The following is a 17985-nucleotide window of genomic DNA, read 5'->3' as shown; positions in this document are numbered from 1 at the left end:
GGGTGGGTGTTACAAAACCTAGTTTCCAGCAACTTGAGAATTTACCAGATTTTGTAATTTGGTTAAAAATATCAGATAAAGGTCCAGCAATTGTGTCTGAAAAGACTTTAATCAAGTCAATTGGGATGTCTAATGGGCAAGTACTTGATTTTTTTAGCTTCCGGATTTTATTTATAACATCAGAGGGAGAAATTTGGGGGAAAGAGGCGGAGGGAGGAATAGTTTGACCTGAGCCAGTGAAAGGGGGGAGACTTTGTACTATGGACACAAGATACAGGTTTAATCGTTGGCTATCTTATAAGGGGGCTCTGGGAGAGAAAAATTAACTTCAACAGGGTTTTTTCCCAAATCTCTTTACTTTTCCTGTAGCATTGTTTAGGTTTGTTAGAATACAGATCCTTAACTTTACTATTGCAATACTCAGAAGCTTTCTTTCTCAATTTTCTCTTTAGGAACTTTCTTAGATTATTAGCCTCTGTGATACGTCCTTGCTTGAACAAATTGATTTCTTTCCTTATTAGTTTTTTAAAAGTCGCAGTAACGTAAGGATTACACGGAAGAGCATATTTTAATTTTTTCACCGGAAAATGGGCTTCATAATTGCTCCTCAATAAATTTTGGAGGGACAAAGCCTTGCAATTGACATCATTTGTTTGGTACATAGGGGACCAGCTTTCACTAGTGATCCAAGAGCCAAAATTGTAGAGTCCTGAGTCAATTAGAGGTCTAAAGACGGTTTAAGTAATAGTAAAGGAATGTTTAACTGTAGCTAGTGGAGAAAGGAGTAGTCTAAAGTGGTAACTACCTCCGAGAGGGGGGAGAACGGTGACGGGTGTGTAGAAATTTGACATATTGGTGCATATTAAATCAAGAGTAGAATTGCCTTTGGTAGAAGGGACTTTTAAAAATTTGTTTTAGACTCAAATTATTACATGTGGATTCAATTTTTAATTCGTTTGCATCACCTAAGAGGAAAATTCCAGTATTTGGGTATCTAGATAGTACATAGTCAGCACTGCCATGTGATTTTTCAATAAAATTAATTTTTTCAGCCGCTCTCTGCCCGGGAGGGTAGTAAAAACAACACAGGACAATCAAATTGAGAGGATGTGGACCTTAGGTCGAAGACAAACCCACAAAATTTCATCAAAAAGAGTTAAACAAGGAACTAATATTTCTGAAGGATAAAAATCATTACGGACCAAGAAAAGAATTCCACCCCCTTTCTTACCCAGAGGGTGGGTTTTGGGTCTGAGTTTAATAAACTGGGAGAAAATATTCAGTTTTAACATGTGTGAATTTTGAGCGTGTATTTCAGTAATAGCGATTATGTCTGATCTATATATTTTAGAAAAGGAGTCTAATTCATTAAGTTTTTCAAAGTTAAGACTTTCAGCGTTGCTTAACAAAAGTATGGGAAATTTAAAACGACCTGGAAAGGTACCTGGAAAGGTACCATACACATAGCTTTATTTAAATTACAAATAGGTACAGGAGGTGTGGTGGGATTCGTAGCGGGGGCCAGATTAATGTAGTCAGAACAAGGGAATGAGGGAGCACATTTGACTTTTTTGGGATAACTATTAGAGTCAACATCGATAGACAAATTATTAGAGTAAGAGAAAGAATTCCCTTGGGGATTTGGAGGTGGGAGATGGGCAATGATATGGACGAAGCACGAGGAGAACAATTAGGATTTATTACAAGACAATTATTGAATGCAAGAAGTCCCAGACCTGAGTCAGGTTGACAGGGTAGGCACGAGGGATAAAACGAATGGGCTGGGGATGGGGTTTCGTAAAGTGCTGGGAAAGGGAGGCTGGTTGGGAATAGTGATTCATGTCCGTCAAAAAAATTGTTGGTTTGCGGCAGAGTAAGGAGGATATAGGGCAGCATACTGTGAGGGAGGAGGAAATAGGACTTCTGTATGCGAGGAGGGGGAGGAGGTAACAAAGAATAAGGGAGAAGAGTTCGTGATCGGGAAGGGTTTGTCAATTTTTGAGCTGTACCTGTTGAACATTGATGATAGATTTTTGCTTGGGTGTGGTGCACTAAAAAAAGACGGCGGAAGAGAGATGGGTGGCTCTTACAATTTTTATCTTCGGACAGGGACACTGGAACAGGGCTCCAGGGAGGAAAATTAATATCAGCTACTGGTAAAGTACCTCCGGGATCGGTGCACCCCTTTCGAGGGGAAACCAAAGTCAATGAACCCTAATCAATTATACGTATAATACACTAGTCGAATTTAAGAGAGACCCCACCTGTAGTTAGCTCCATAGCAAATTACGTCCCTACTTTTCTATGATTCGAACCTTAGAGTTGTTTAATAAGCTTAGATCAAATTCTTCTATAAAACTAGAATTATACTTGAAGGTTATCTATTCTTCACGACAGTCTTCAGGCTACATTGAATGAATGAATGAATGAACTTTATTACCCGTAAAAGTATAAAAAACACAAAGCACGGAGTATTATAAATAAACAAAAACAAAAATGATAAACAGCGAAGAAAAAAAAATCAAACTAACAAAAGACAACATGGACTAATTAACCAGTACAAATAGGGGAAAAAGGCTGCAGAGGGTCATAAACATGAATAAAGTTGATAGTCTTTTTACATAAATCATCACTGGAAGACCGAATCCGAGAAGGCACATCAATTAAACCAAATTGAGAAATTATTTTTTTGTTTCGATGCCATCTAGGAAGCCGGAGGAGGAATTTGCAATATCTGAAATAAGCCGTACGTAGAGCATGTCGTCTTTCTTACGAAACAGATGAGCCATGCCTGATAAAAACAAAAGCGCAGGGGCACAATAAGCGTTATAAATCATGCACAAACCGTTGCGGTTGTAACGGCTTTTGTTTGGGGATATTTTTCCGTAAGCGACGCGTAGGTTTTTCACGGCATGATCCACTAGGGATGAACAGGTAGTGGAAAGTGTTGGGCCGAAACACAGACCAAGCCAACTAACTAAAGAAAAACATGGTAGAACTGCAATCCCAGCAACAAATGGAGCCACCGCATAAGGGCTATTAAAAAAAATAAACTCGCATTTAGACACATTAACTGACAGTCCAATCTTAGATAGTTCATTGGTTAATATAGTAAAATTAGAAAGCAATCCAAAGCGAGTCCGGGCAACAAGAAGAACGTCATCTGCATATGCAATAAAAGACAGACCAATATTACCGTAAAAAACAGAACTTCTAAGGGGACGCAGGCACGATGCAAGCACGCATTTAAATATACTAGGAGACAATATGGCACCTTGCCGATCTCCCTTATTAATTTTTACCGGGTCAGATATTTGGCCATTCCAGGTAACTTGAATTTTAGACTTTGAATACCAAGAAGACAATAAACTTAATACGGAAGGGTTAACGCCTGAAGACGCAAGGGGAAATAGAGCCTGAGAGTGCAAAATATTGTCGAAAGCTCCAGAAATATCAACAGTAAGACAGTATAAAGATATTTTAGTTTTTACGGCATCTTTCATGAGTCGGCTTAAAACATGATGTGCATGGGAGCAACCGAAACTTTTCCGAAAACCAATTTGAAAAGGCGTAAAATCACAATTCGACTCAATTTCTGGTAGTAACAAATGTTCAAGCAACTTACTTAAGAAACACGATACTGTAATGGGACGATAATTCACACATGACGTAGAGTCCTTGCCTCGCTTTTGAATAGACGTTACACGGCCACAAAGGAAACTATCAGGAACAAACGACTGTGCTAAGCAAGACTGGAAAAATATTTGTAGATGGTTAAGTAGAGCAGGAAAATCATAAGAAAAAATCGGTAGATTTTTGTTTATGATTTGTAGACATTGTTAGTAATAAGATGGAATTATAGAATTAATCAACCCCACAATATAATTATAGAATTATATTAATTAATAATATAATTAATTCCAAGCTGGAAATATAGAATTAATCAAATAAATGACAAATGAAAAGGAGAAATACTTGTAAAATAAAATAAGCAATCATTTATGTGATAAAGTCTCACTGTTTCGTGTCTGTGTATCTTTTTTAGGTGATTGAAAGTTCAGCTTTTGTTCATATTTGAAGCAAATTTGATAATGTCTCAATATAACTTGCATCGCTACCATGTAGCATATATGGAAAACCAGTTGTTTTAATTCAGGGAAGGAAATTTTCTCTACAAGATGTTTTTCCTGCATTCCTCCTCTTAGATTCAAAAAAATCTCTTCGTGGTATTATCATTGAAAAAGGGCTTGTTTTTTTTTTCTTTGTATTTTTGCTAAAAAAATTGAAAAGACAACGAACTTCCCCTGCCTGGAATCTGGAGAACACTCTTTCGCCCCCTCTCCCCTTCCCCTTGGGCTGTGTTTACAAATCTATTTTGAGCAAGGAATACAAAAAAAACAACAAAAAAACAAAAAAAAAAATCATCGGACACTTGTTTAAATGCATTGCGCTACGTTTTAACGAGTCGGACAAAAATATCGGGGATTAGCTCATTGGGTCCAGCCTTGTCCCCTAGTTTCCATGAATTGGCACTTTTGATCAATACCAGTGGTGTCGACTGGTGGATTGACAATTTTTATTGCAAATGAGGGTGTTTTTTGGGGTATTTTTGTAAAAGAAAGTAAAAAAAAACAAGAGAATTGTTCTCTCTGGATTTCGAAAAAAAACTTTTCTCTGTCCCCCCACCCCCTTAATGGCCGTGAATTAACGTTATTCATCAATGCTGGTTCCGATCATTGTCAGCTAAAGGGCCAAAAGAATATTATCTCTGATTTAAGGTGTTATCTTTTCTGATTTTGACTTTTTGAGTGACAATTATGTCCAAGTCTTGATTGGAAAATTTTCCATTTACCATTAAAATTTGGAGATAAACTTTTTATATGATGGGAAATGTTTCGTACTGTTTACGAAAATCTAAAAACAAAGTGATAAGTTAATTGAATGTTATTTGAGAATTGCAACCGAAATAAATTTTGTGACAAACTTTGTTACTCGTATTCTTATAATAGCTTTTACAATCGTTGTTAAATTAAAAAAAAAAAAACATCAGAAACTTGTTTACATGCATTGCGCTACGTTTTAACGAGTCGGACAAAAATATCGGTGATTAGTTCATTGGGTCTAGCTTTGTCCCCTAGTTTCCATCAATTGGCGCTTTTGATCAATACCAGTGGTGTCGACTGGTGGATTGACAATTTATTGCAAATGAGGGTGTTTTTTGGGGTATTTTTGTAAAAGAAAGTAAAAAAACAAGAGAATTGTTCTCTCTGGATTTCGAAAAAAACTTTTCTCTGTCCCCTACCCCCTTAATTGCCGTGAATTAACGTTATTCATCAATGCTGGCTCCGATCGTTGTCAGGTAAAGGGCCAAGAGAATATTATCTCTGATTTATGGTGTTATCTTTTCTGATTTTGGCTTTTTGAGTGACAATTTTGTCCAAGTCTTGATTGGAATATAATATTATTTAGATACTATTTTACCTTGTTAAAAAAAACCACGAGGATTTACTAGGATTTATTTTTATATACCCAAGTCAACCTTAGCAATTTTCATAGCTCTGGCCTCTCCTCATATCGAGTTAATCTTTCGCCTTTTACTAAAGATTACCGTGGGGAGGGGCACTTGATGAGTCTTAACAAATTTTTGAATGCCGAAAGGCAGACTAGTCTACACAATTGTTGTATGTATTAATATTTCAAGATTACTTATCTAGATATTAATATTATATAGATACTATCTTACTTATCAAGATATTAGGGTTGTCAGACAAGTAACCCTGGAAAATGCAAGATAATTGAAGTCATTTATGAACCAAAATCCAATCTTTTCAAAAATATAAAACAAATTGTGAACTTGTGGGCAAATAGTAAAAAGGGACAGTAATTGTGAAATATGGCACAACTTCCACGGGTGTCTAAATAAGCTATGTTTATAGGGAAGTAGACGTGATTAGTGTTGTTAGTCGCCTAGTTGCCTACAGCCCTTCAGTTGACAAGTGGCTGGCTAGATGTTTGTTGTTATCTTTTGCAGATTACATCCAGGGAAGCTACTTTTCAGCGGGTAAGGGATGCTCGAAGGCACTCTTGGTTTGGTGCAATAGTGTGCCAAGTCCTAGGCGCTCTTGACTCCCAAATCTCTTAGGGCCCTCATTCCTCCCTCGTTTAGGACCCGTATTTCCATTCCAGTTTAGGGGATTCCTCTAAAATGAGGAGTTTTGAGATCTTACAGGGGCAAATCCTTTCATTTGGGGACTCCATTGGTTTCTAGACACAATACTCAGTCTGGCGGGAGAACACGATCCAAGAGACAATTCTCTGTGTGAAGGGAAAAGAGAATCAACAGGCGATTCCCCATGGGAAGGGATACCAAGAAACGGGTCTGTGAGGAAGGAGAAGCCTGGAGCCTAAATGCAAATATAACACAAAATCCCTGTGATTTACCACCTCAAAGTTTTATCTTCGTTGATACATTCGGGGAGTCTGAAGTATGGCATTCTAACAGCTAAACTAATGATTCCTCGGTCTGAAATGAATGAAATACATTCTACAACATATTTTGGCACAAGGAATTGGTGTGGTCAGGACTGGCCCATTTTTCTTTTGCAGGCCTTCCTCCAGAACCGTCCTAAATTTTACACAAGTCTATTTTGCCTCCAGAGGGAGAAGACTTTGTGATGGGCCAATGGGCCTGTACGAAATTGGAAGGGAAATGATTCTTGTATTTATTTGTTAAGCCCTTAGATGGTGTAAAAGCGATTCAAGTCCCAGCTACATTTAGTCCTCTTTTGTTTCGTCTTAAAAAGTAACTATATCTGGATTTATTATCCTTAGAGCATAGCCACGTAATTTATTTAGGCTAAAAAGTAAAAGGCAAAGCATTGCTCAAGAAATGTGAACAAAACTAACTCTTTCTACTAAGTCCTTCTAGCTCGACTTCATCTTATAGGACTTTTTTTTTCATTTTTTTTACTTTTCTACAGTGGCGTAATTTCGTCAAAATCCAAACTTGAAGGGGATGGAGGAGCAAAGATGGAACCCTTCGTCCAAAATAAAGTGAAAATAGCAGTAAAAACTAAAAAGAAGCCATTTGGTACCACAGAGGCACTATTTAGTACTCTAAAAGAGCTATAAATTTACTTTAAAAAATAAGAAAAAAAACAGATGTGTTTCTGTAGATCCTTAAATTTATAGGTTTATATTAGTTTAGACTCAATTTTGGAAGAAACTAAATTTCAGAAGGGGGTAGGGGAATGAGGTTTGGGGGAGGGGAAAAACAAGGTTTGGGAGGGGCAGTTGCACCTTCCAGCTCTATAACCAATTACGACCCTACTTTTCTATGGTTTCGAACCTTAGAGTTGTTTAATAAGCTTTGATCAAATTCTCCTATAAAAATGGAATTTTACTTGAAGGCCATCTATTCTTCAAGACAGTCTTCTGGGCTACATGGTTAGTAAGAAGATGGAATTATAGAATTACTCAAGTAAATGACAAATGAAAAGGACAAATACTTATACAATAAAGTAAGCAATCATTTATTTGATAAAGTCTTACTGTTTCGTGTCTGTGTATCTTTCTTAGGTGATTGAAAATTCAGCTTTTGTTTCCATATTTGAAGCAAATTTAATAATGTCTTAATAAAACTTGCATTGTTACCATGTAGTATATATGGAAAACCAGTTGTTTTAATTCAGGGAAGGAAATTTTCTCTACAAGATGTTTTTCCTGCATTCCTCCTCTTAGATTCAAAATAATCTCTTCGTGGTATTATCATTGAAAAAGGGCTTGTTTTTTTTTTTCTTTGTATTTTTGTTAAAGAAATTGAAAAGACAACGAGATTCCCCTGCCTGGAATCTGGAGAATACTGGATTTCGCCCCCTCTCCCCTTCCCCTTGGGCTGTGTGTTTACAAATCTATTTTGAGCAAGGAATACAAAAAAAAAAAAAAAAAAAAAAAAAAAAAAAAAAAAAAAAATCGGAAACTTGTTTAAATGCATTGCGCTACGTTTTAACGAGTCGGACAAAAATATCGGGGATTAGCTCATTGGGTCCAGCCTTGTCCCCTAGTTTCCATGAATTTGGCGCTTTTGATCAATACCAGTGGTGTCGACTGGTGGATTGACAATTTTTATTGCAAATGAGGGTGTTTTTTGGGGTATTTTTGTAAAAGAAAGTAAAAAAAAAAAACAAAAAAAAACAAGAGAATTGTTCTCTCTGGATTTCGTAAAAAACTTTTCTCTGTCCCCCACCCCCCTTAATTGCCTTGAATTAACGTTATTCATCAATGCTGGTTCCGATCATTGTCAGCTAAAGGGCCAAGAGAATATTATCTCTGATTTAAGGTGTTATCTTTTCTAATTTTGGCTTTTTGAGTGACAATTTTGTCCAAGTCTTGATTGGAAAATTTACCGTTTACCATTAAAATTTGGAGATAAACTTTGATATAATGGGAAATGTTTCGTACTGTTTACAAAAATCTAAAAACAAAGTGATAAGTTAATTGAATATTATTTGAGAATTGCAACCGAAATAAATTTTGTGACAAACTTTGTTACTCGTATTCTTATAATTGTTTTGACAATCCTTGTTAAATTATCGCTTCTCGGCCTTTTGGCTAAGATCAAAGTGTAGTATCTGTTCTTATCAGCTTAATATCTGATACGGCCCCTACATGGGGCCCAGAATATTAAACTGATTTTTGGAAACCGGAGGGATGTCGGGGCTTGCTCCGCTCCCTTCACGCGTTGGCCCGGTATTGCAGTACCTCCGGGATCGGCGCACCCCTTTCGAGGGGAAACCAAAGTCCATGAACCCTAATCAATAGTGGGTACAATATGTTATTCAAAGTGAAGAGAGACCCTGCCGTTAGTTACTTCTTCCTTGAATACATTGAAAATCATTTTCTTTTCCATATGAGAAAAAGAAGAAACACTGTATAAAATTTACAAAAATTAATGGTGAAAAAGCCAATGGGTGGACGCCATAATTAATTTAAAGTGCCCAAGCTGGATCCAAGTCCCCATGCATCTTTATCGAAAATAGTTCGTAATTATAAACTGCTGAAATTTAAATTGAGCCAATATTCGATAAAATGGCTGAAGCGATTGTTTTTGGCCTCAGGCGGCTTGGTTCTGCGGTGAGTTGTTGATAGTAGTAATGACTAAAGCCCCTCCCCCCCCTCTATGATTGTTAGAGAGAAAATAATTGGCAAAGTCAGTAGAACGGTCACTGGGTTCTCAGAAATTAGAGTTTCAACTTTTCAGTCAAATTGATAAGAGAGTGAGAAACCCCTGATTTTCTTTTCTCAAAAAGGTAAACTTGCATTTAAACGATCTAGAGGCTTGCATATGAAAATGAAATGGGGCATTCCTATTTTCAAAAACAATTCAGAGACTTGATTCACTGCTGTGAAAAAAGTTTTGTAAAGCTGCATCTGTTTAATGAATTAGAGTTTCTGAGTGGCATTCAAAGCAACCGGATTTATGTCGAAAGACATTAGGAAAATGTTAGTTTTGAACAATTCATACTTACCTGGCTGGGGAGCTGCCTTGATCATGAAGGAGGCGCTCCCAGGGTGAGGCCTTTCCATTGCACTTCGGATTGGCTGACCCCTGTGATTACCCCAAATGGGGGTAACTCAACAGCGTAATTTTTGGTAGTGGGGGACTGCGTTCGCGCGGACCCCTGTCCACACATTGAATAGGTTTCTTCCTTTGAGCCCGCTCTATGTTGCAATTTTGTGAATTGAAAGGAAAAAGTATGTAAATTGATAATGTTTAAACCAAGTAATTTAGAACATCTCTTAAATAAACACATTTTGTTTTTCTTAGTCTTGTATTAAAGCAAATGATGGGGTATCAATGACCAGTCGCCATAATTAAATTAAATTGCCTAAACTGATTGAATTCCTGATGCATTTTGTTTTTGAAAATACTCCGTAATTATCAAATACTGATTTTTAAATTGAACTAGGAATCGAATCCAAATGCTGAAATTTAAATTAAGTCACAAAGGCTAGTCTTAAAAAGTGAAATGCCCTTGGTCACCACACATTTCATCAAGTCAATTGTATTGGCAACATATCAGACTAAGAATTCCTTCACTACCGCTAAGCTTCTTGGAATATTTTAATAGGGGGGCCTTTGGCCACAGCAATTGATCGACCAGTCAGCTACATTACAATTATTTTTGGGCCTGATTACTGAATATTTATGTTATTTTCTGCGGATGTAGTTTTAGTAGTATGTCATTAAAGTTGCCCATGAATTGCTGTTCATTGAATATGTTTTCGCATCATATGATTTTTTGGCCCGTATTTACTTGATTGAACATTGAATTTCTTATTGCTTTCGAACCTTGTTAAAAAAAACCACGAGGATTTACTAGGATTTATTTTTATATACCCAAGTCAACCTTAGCAATTTTCATAGCTCTGGCCTCTCCTCATATCGAGTTAATCTTTCGCCTTTTACTAAAGATTACCGTGGGGAGGGGCACTTGATGAGTCTTAACAAATTTTTGAATGCCGAAAGGCAGACTAGTCTACACAATTGTTGTATGTTTTAATATTTCAAGATTACTTATCTAGATATTAATATTATATAGATACTATCTTACTTATCAAGATATTAGGGTTGTCAGACAAGTAACCCTGGAAAATGCAAGATAATTGAAGTCATTTATGAACAAAAATCCAATCTTTTCAAAAATATAAAACAAATTGTGAACTTATGGGCAAATAGTAAAAAGGGACAGTAATTGTGAAATATGGCACAACTTCCAGGGGTGTCTAAATAAGCTATGTTTATAGGGAAGTAGACGTGATTAGTGTTGTTAGTCGCCTAGTTGCCTACAGCCCTTCAGTTGACAAGTGGCTGGCTAGATGTTTGTTGTTATCTTTTGCAGATTACATCCAGGGAAGCTACTTTTCAGCGGGTAAGGGATGCTCGAAGGCACTCTTGGTTTGGTGCAATAGTGTGCCAAGTCCTAGGCGCTCTTGACTCGACTCCCAAATCTCTTAGGGCCCTCATTCCTCCCTCGTTTAGGACCCGTATTTCCATTCCAGTTTAGGGGATTCCTCTAAAATGAGGAGTTTTGAGATCTTACAGGGGCAAATCCTTTCATTGAGGACTCCATTGGTTTCTAGACACAATACTCAGTCTGGCGGGAGAACACGATCCAAGAGACAATTCTCTGTGTGAAGGGAAAAGAGAATCAACAGGCGATTCCCCATGGGAAGGGATACCAAGAAACGGGTCTGTGAGGAAGGAGAAGCCTGGAGCCTAAATGCAAATATAACACAAAATCCCTGTGATTTACCACCTCAAAGTTTTATCTTCGTTGATACATTCGGGGAGTCTGAAGTATGGCATTCTAACAGCTAAACTAATGATTCCTCGGTCTGAAATGAATGAAATACATTCTACAACATATTTTGGCACAAGGAATTGGTGTGGTCAGGACTGGCCCATTTTTCTTTTGCAGGCCTTCCTCCAGAACCGTCCTAAATTTTACACAAGTCTATTTTGCCTCCAGAGGGAGAAGACTTTGTGATGGGCCTGTACGAAATTGGAAGGGAAATGATTCTTGTATTTATTTGTTAAGCCCTTAGATGGTGTAAAAGCGATTCAAGTCCAGCTACATTTAGTCCTCTTTTGTTTCGTCTTAAAAAGTAACTATATCTGGATTTATTATCCTTAGAGCATAGCCACGTAATTTATTTAGGCTAAAAAGTAAAAGGCAAAGCATTGCTCAAGAAATGTGAACAAAACTAACTCTTTCTACTAAGTCCTTCTAGCTCGACTTCATCTTATAGGACTTTTTTTTTCATTTTTTTTACTTTTCTACAGTGGCGTAATTTCGTCAAAATCCAAACTTGAAGGGATGGAGGAGCAAAGATGGAACCCTTTGTCCAAATAAAGTGAAAATAGCAGTAAAAACTAAAAAGAAGCCATTTGGTACCACAGAGGCACTATTTAGTACTCTAAAAGAGCTATAAATTTACTTTAAAAAATAAGAAAAAAAACAGATGTGTTTCTGTAGATCCTTAAATTTATAGGTTTATATTAGTTTAGACTCAATTTTGGAAGAAACTAAATTTCAGAAGGGGGTAGGGGAATGAGGTTTGGGGGAGGGGAAAACAAGGTTTGAGAGGGGCAGTTGCACCTTCCAGCTCCATAACAAATTACGACCCTACTTTTCTATGGTTTCGAACCTTAGAGTTGTTTAATAAGCTTTGATCAAATTCTCCTATAAAACTGGAATTCTACTTGAAGGCCATCTATTCTTCAAGACAGTCTTCTGGGCTACATGGTTAGTAAGAAGATGGAATTATAGAATTACTCAAGTAAATGACAAATGAAAAGGACAAATACTTATACAATAAAGTAAGCAATCATTTATTTGATAAAGTCTTACTGTTTCGTGTCTGTGTATCTTTCTTAGGTGATTGAAAATTCAGCTTTTGTTTCCATATTTGAAGCAAATTTAATAATGTCTTAATAAAACTTGCATTGTTACCATGTAGTATATATGGAAAACCAGTTGTTTTAATTCAGGGAAGGAAATTTTCTCTACAAGATGTTTTTCCTGCATTCCTCCTCTTAGATTCAAAATAATCTCTTCGTGGTATTATCATTGAAAAAGGGCTTTTTTTTTTTCTTTGTATTTTTGTTAAAGAAATTGAAAAGACAACGAGATTCCCCTGCCTGGAATCTGGAGAATACAGGATTTCGCCCCCTCTCCCCTTCCCCTTGGGCTGTGTGTTTACAAATCTATTTTGAGCAAGGAATACAAAAAAAAAAAAAAAAAAAAAAAAAAAAAAAAAAAAAAAATCGGAAACTTGTTTAAATGCATTGCGCTACGTTTTAACGAGTCGGACAAAAATATCGGGGATTAGCTCATTGGGTCCAGCCTTGTCCCCTAGTTTCCATGAATTTGGCGCTTTTGATCAATACCAGTGGTGTCGACTGGTGGATTGACAATTTTTATTGCAAATGAGGGTGTTTTTTGGGGTATTTTTGTAAAAGAAAGTAAAAAAAAAAAACAAAAAAAACAAGAGAATTGTTCTCTCTGGATTTCGTAAAAAACTTTTCTCTGTCCCCCACCCCCCTTAATTGCCTTGAATTAACGTTATTCATCAATGCTGGTTCCGATCATTGTCAGCTAAAGGGCCAAGAGAATATTATCTCTGATTTAAGGTGTTATCTTTCTAATTTTGGCTTTTTGAGTGACAATTTTGTCCAAGTCTTGATTGGAAAATTTACCGTTTACCATTAAAATTTGGAGATAAACTTTGATATAATGGGAAATGTTTCGTACTGTTTACAAAATCTAAAAACAAAGTGATAAGTTAATTGAATATTATTTGAGAATTGCAACCGAAATAAATTTTGTGACAAACTTTGTTACTCGTATTCTTATAATTGTTTTGACAATCCTTGTTAAATTATCGCTTCTCGGCCTTTTGGCTAAGATCAAAGTGTAGTATCTGTTCTTATCAGCTTAATATCTGATACGGCCCCTACATGGGGCCCAGAATATTAAACTGATTTTTGGAAACCGGAGGGATGTCGGGGCTTGCTCCGCTCCCTTCACGCGTTGGCCCGGTATTGCAGTACCTCCGGGATCGGCGCACCCCTTTCGAGGGGAAACCAAAGTCCATGAACCCTTATCAATAGTGGGTACAATATGTTATTCAAAGTGAAGAGAGACCCTGCCGTTAGTTACTTATTCCTTGAATACATTGAAAATCATTTTCTTTTCCATATGAGAAAAAGAAGAAACACTGTATAAAATTTACAAAAAATTAATGGTGAAAAAGCCAATGGGTGGACGCCATAATTAATTTAAAGTGCCCAAGCTGGATCCAAGTCCCCATGCATCTTTATCGAAAATAGTTCGTAATTATAAAACTGCTGAATTTAAATTGAGCCAATATTCGATAAAATGGCTGAAGCGATTGTTTTTGGCCTCAGGCGGCTTGGTTCTGCGGTGAGTTGTTGATAGTAGTAATGACTAAAGCCCCTCCCCCCCCCTCTATGATTGTTAGAGAGAAAATAATTGGCAAAGTCAGTAGAACGGTCACTGGGTTCTCAGAAATTAGAGTTTCAACTTTTCAGTCAAATTGATAAGAGAGTGAGAAACCCCTGATTTTCTTTTCTCAAAAAGGTAAACTTGCATTTAAACGATCTAGAGGTTTGCATATGAAAATGAAATGGGGCATTCCTATTTTCAAAAACAATTCAGAGACTTGATTCACTGCTGTGAAAAAAGTTTTGTAAAGCTGCATCTGTTTAATGAATTAGAGTTTCTGAGTGGCATTCAAAGCAACCGGATTTATGTCGAAAGACATTAGGAAAATGTTAGTTTTGAACAATTCATACTTACCTGGCTGGGAGCTGCCTTGATCATGAAGGAGGCGCTCCCAGGGTGAGGCCTTTCCATTGCACTTCGGATTGGCTGACCCCTGTGATTACCCCAAATGGGGTAACTCAACAGCGTAATTTTTGGTAGTGGGGGACTGCGTTCGCGCGGACCCCTGTCCACACATTGAATAGGTTTCTTCCTTTGAGCCCGCTCTATGTTGCAATTTTGTGAATTGAAAGGAAAAAGTATGCAAATTGATAATGTTTAAACCAAGTAATTTAGAACATCTCTTAAATAAACACATTTTGTTTTACTTAGTCTTGTATTAAAACAAATGATGGGTAATCAATGACCAGTCGCCATAATTAAATTAAATTGCCTAAACTGATTGAATTCCTGATGCATTTTGTTTTTGAAAATACTCAGTAATTATCAAATACTGATTTTTAAATTGAACTAGGAATCGAATCCAATTGCTGAAATTTAAATTAAGTCACAAAGGCTTGTCTTAAAAAGTGAATTGCCCTTGGTCACCACACATTTCATCAAGTCAATTGTATTGGCAACATATCAGCCTAAGAATTCCTTCACTACCGCTAAGCTTCTTGGAATATTTTAATAGGGGGGCCTTTGGCCACAGCAATTGATCGACCAGTCAGCTACATTACAATTATTTTTGGGCCTGATTACTGAATATTTATGTTATTTTCTGCGGATGTAGTTTTAGTAGTATGTCATTAAAGTTGCCCATGAATTGCTGTTCATTGAATATGTTTTCGCATCATATGATTTTTTGGCCCGTATTTACTTGATTGAACATTGAATTTCTTATTGCTTTCGAACCTTGTTAAAAAAAACCACGAGGATTTACTGGGATTTATTTTTATATACCCAAGTCAACCTAGCAATTTTCATAGCTCTGGCCTCTCCTCATATCGAGTTAATCTTTCGCCTTTTACTAAAGATTACCGTGGGGAGGGGCACTTGATGAGTCTTAACAAATTTTTGAATGCCGAAAGGCAGACTAGTCTACACAATTGTTGTATGTTTTAATATTTCAAGATTACTTATCTAGATATTAATATTATATAGATACTATCTTACTTATCAAGATATTAGGGTTGTCAGACAAGTAACCCTGGAAAATGCAAGATAATTGAAGTCATTTATGAACAAAAATCCAATCTTTTCAAAAATATAAAACAATTGTGAACTTATGGGCAAATAGTGAAAAGGGACAGTAATTGTGAAATATGGCACAACTTCCAGGGGTGTCTAAATAAGCTATGTTTATAGGGAAGTAGACGTGATTAGTGTTGTTAGTCGCCTAGTTGCCTACAGCCCTTCAGTTGACAAGTGGCTGGCTAGATGTTTGTTGTTATCTTTTGCAGATTACATCCAGGGAAGCTACTTTTCAGCGGGTAAGGGATGCTCGAAGGCACTCTTGGTTTGGTGCAATAGTGTGCCAAGTCCTAGGCGCTCTTGACTCGACTCCCAAATCTCTTAGGGCCCTCATTCCTCCCTCGTTTAGGACCCGTATTTCCATTCCAGTTTAGGGGATTCCTCTAAAATGAGGAGTTTTGAGATCTTACAGGGGCAAATCCTTTCATTTGGGGACTCCATTGGTTTCTAGACACAATACTCAGTCTGGCGGGAGAACACGATCCAAGAGACAATTCTCTGTGTGAAGGGAAAAGAGAATCAACAGGCGATTCCCCATGGGAAGGGATACCAAGAAACGGGTCTGTGAGGAAGGAGAAGCCTGGAGCCTAAATGCAAATATAACACAAAATCCCTGTGATTTACCACCTCAAAGTTTTATCTTCGTTGATACATTCGGGGAGTCTGAAGTATGGCATTCTAACAGCTAAACTAATGATTCCTCGGTCTGAAATGAATGAAATACATTCTACAACATATTTTGGCACAAGGAATTGGTGTGGTCAGGACTGGCCCATTTTTCTTTTGCAGGCCTTCCTCCAGAACCGTCCTAAATTTTACACAAGTCTATTTTGCCTCCAGAGGGAGAAGACTTTGTGATGGGCCTGTACGAAATTGGAAGGGAAATGATTCTTGTATTTATTTGTTAAGCCCTTAGATGGTGTAAAAGCGATTCAAGTCCCAGCTACATTTAGTCCTCTTTTGTTTCGTCTTAAAAAGTAACTATATCTGGATTTATTATCCTTAGAGCATAGCCACGTAATTTATTTAGGCTAAAAAGTAAAAGGCAAAGCATTGCTCAAGAAATGTGAACAAAACTAACTCTTTCTACTAAGTCCTTCTAGCTCGACTTCATCTTATAAGACTTTTTTTTCATTTTTTTGCTTTTCTACAGTGGCGTAATTTCGTCAAAATCCAAACTTGAAGGGGATGGAGGAGCAAAGATGGAACCCTTTGTCCAAAATAAAGTGAAAATAGCAGTAAAAACTAAAAAGAAGCCATTTGGTACCACAGAGGCACTATTTAGTACTCTAAAAGAGCTATAAGTTTACTTTAAAAAATAAGAAAAAAAACAGATGTGTTTCTGTAGATCCTTAAATTTATAGGTTTATATTAGTTTAGACTCAATTTTGGAAGAAACTAAATTTCAGAAGGGGGTAGGGGAATGAGGTTTGGGGGAGGGAAAACAAGGTTTGAGAGGGGCAGTTGCACCTTCCAGCTCCATAACAAATTACGACCCTACTTTTCTATGGTTTCGAACCTTAGAGTTGTTTAATAAGCTTTGATCAAATTCTCCTATAAAACTGGAATTCTACTTGAAGGCCATCTATTCTCCAAGACAGTCTTCTGGGCTACATGGTTAGTAAGAAGATGGAATTATAGAATTACTCAAGTAAATGACAAATGAAAAGGACAAATACTTATACAATAAAGTAAGCAATCATTTATTTGATAAAGTCTTACTGTTTCGTGTCTGTGTATCTTTCTTAGGTGATTGAAAATTCAGCTTTTGTTTCCATATTTGAAGCAAATTTAATAATGTCTTAATAAAACTTGCATTGTTACCATGTAGTATATATGGAAAACCAGTTGTTTTAATTCAGGGAAGGAAATTTTCTCTACAAGATGTTTTCCTGCATTCCTCCTCTTAGATTCAAAATAATCTCTTCGTGGTATTATCATTGAAAAAGGGCTTTTTTTTTTTCTTTGTATTTTTGTTAAAGAAATTGAAAAGACAACGAGATTCCCCTGCCTGGAATCTGGAGAATACAGGATTTCGCCCCCTCTCCCCTTCCCCTTGGGCTGTGTGTTTACAAATCTATTTTGAGCAAGGAATACAAAAAAAAAAAAAAAAAAAAAAAAAAAAAAAAAAAAAAAAATCGGAAACTTGTTTAAATGCATTGCGCTACGTTTTAACGAGTCGGACAAAAATATCGGGGATTAGCTCATTGGGTCCAGCCTTGTCCCCTAGTTTCCATGAATTTGGCGCTTTTGATCAATACCAGTGGTGTCGACTGGTGGATTGACAATTTTTATTGCAAATGAGGGTGTTTTTTGGGGTATTTTTGTAAAAGAAAGTAAAAAAAAAAAACAAAAAAAAACAAGAGAATTGTTCTCTCTGGATTTCGTAAAAAACTTTTCTCTGTCCCCCACCCCCCTTAATTGCCTTGAATTAACGTTA

The 17985-nt window shown here is 36.8% G+C and overlaps 1 long non-coding RNA gene and 7 other non-coding genes across 8 annotated transcripts in view; all 8 read left to right on the top strand.

The window, feature by feature from the left end:
* The first annotated feature begins 5554 nt into the window (after positions 1 to 5554).
* LOC136035884 (U5 spliceosomal RNA) lies at positions 5555 to 5670 on the top strand. The gene has a single exon (XR_010619534.1). It is a non-coding gene; the product is annotated as a U5 spliceosomal RNA (small nuclear RNA).
* Positions 5671 to 8590: 2920 nt separating this feature from the next.
* On the top strand, positions 8591 to 8782 carry LOC136035909 (U2 spliceosomal RNA). Its single transcript, XR_010619556.1, has one exon. It is a non-coding gene; the product is annotated as a U2 spliceosomal RNA (small nuclear RNA).
* Positions 8783 to 9519: 737 nt separating this feature from the next.
* LOC136035889 (U1 spliceosomal RNA) lies at positions 9520 to 9683 on the top strand. The gene has a single exon (XR_010619539.1). It is a non-coding gene; the product is annotated as a U1 spliceosomal RNA (small nuclear RNA).
* Positions 9684 to 10424: 741 nt separating this feature from the next.
* On the top strand, positions 10425 to 10540 carry LOC136035941 (U5 spliceosomal RNA). Its single transcript, XR_010619583.1, has one exon. It is a non-coding gene; the product is annotated as a U5 spliceosomal RNA (small nuclear RNA).
* A 2905-nt stretch (positions 10541 to 13445) lies between these two features.
* On the top strand, positions 13446 to 13637 carry LOC136035907 (U2 spliceosomal RNA). Its single transcript, XR_010619555.1, has one exon. It is a non-coding gene; the product is annotated as a U2 spliceosomal RNA (small nuclear RNA).
* Positions 13638 to 14376: 739 nt separating this feature from the next.
* Positions 14377 to 14538, top strand: LOC136035893 (U1 spliceosomal RNA). Its single transcript, XR_010619542.1, has one exon. It is a non-coding gene; the product is annotated as a U1 spliceosomal RNA (small nuclear RNA).
* A 740-nt stretch (positions 14539 to 15278) lies between these two features.
* On the top strand, positions 15279 to 15394 carry LOC136035939 (U5 spliceosomal RNA). Its single transcript, XR_010619582.1, has one exon. It is a non-coding gene; the product is annotated as a U5 spliceosomal RNA (small nuclear RNA).
* Positions 15395 to 17138: 1744 nt separating this feature from the next.
* Positions 17139 to 17985, top strand: part of LOC136035229 (uncharacterized) — a 4842-nt gene continuing 3995 nt past the window's right edge. Inside the window, exon 1 of the long non-coding RNA XR_010619369.1 lies at positions 17139 to 17236. This is a non-coding gene — a long non-coding RNA (uncharacterized LOC136035229). The remainder of the gene's footprint in view (positions 17237 to 17985) is intronic.

The sequence above is a fragment of the Artemia franciscana genome, chromosome 14, assembly GCF_032884065.1.
Source record: "Artemia franciscana chromosome 14, ASM3288406v1, whole genome shotgun sequence".
Classification (NCBI taxonomy): Eukaryota; Metazoa; Arthropoda; class Branchiopoda; order Anostraca; family Artemiidae; genus Artemia; species Artemia franciscana.
This window is presented reverse-complemented; position numbering and strand designations above follow the sequence as displayed.